This window comes from Gregarina niphandrodes, assembly GCF_000223845.1.
Source record: "Gregarina niphandrodes unplaced genomic scaffold scaffold00026, whole genome shotgun sequence".
Classification (NCBI taxonomy): Eukaryota; Apicomplexa; class Conoidasida; order Eugregarinorida; family Gregarinidae; genus Gregarina; species Gregarina niphandrodes.
The window spans coordinates 2,375-2,931 of NW_011645795.1; positions in this window are offsets into that span (position 1 = coordinate 2,375).

Below are 557 nucleotides of genomic sequence, written 5' to 3' on the forward strand. Positions count from 1 at the left end.
TCCGGAAAATGCGGATCTGGAGACGGGTAGAGGAACTAACAGACCAGTGGGTTCAGGTGGTCTTCACAGCCAGAGAGGGGTATTCTTCGTGCTCCATCCCGGCGGGGGCCAGGCTGGTCAGCACTCTGTTCACTGGATTGACATGTGCTGGACGATTCTTTGGGTTGAGACTTTACGCAGAAATGGGTACAGTTGCCCAGTTCCAGTTAGAGTGCTCGTCAAACCAGGTCGTTGCAATTTTCGATCAGCGAAAGTGCGAAGAAGTTCTCGTGGGTGGTCAGGGCGGTGAATCTTTCAGCATTGATGAGACCTGGTCGGAAGAGGGGGAGAAGCCGAGCCACTTTATCCTGCACCATCCAACGTATGACTACTATGTACCGATCGTGCACACATTCCGCTTCGAGGACGGGAACCCCGAGGAGGAGAACCGCCGCCTAGACAACTGCGAGGGGAGCCGACAGGCATGCCCGAGCCCGCAGGTCAGCCTGTATCCGGATTACCCTTTGGTGAAGGACTTCCCGAATCCAATTCTGGTCGTTACTGTTCGTAAAGGCTTC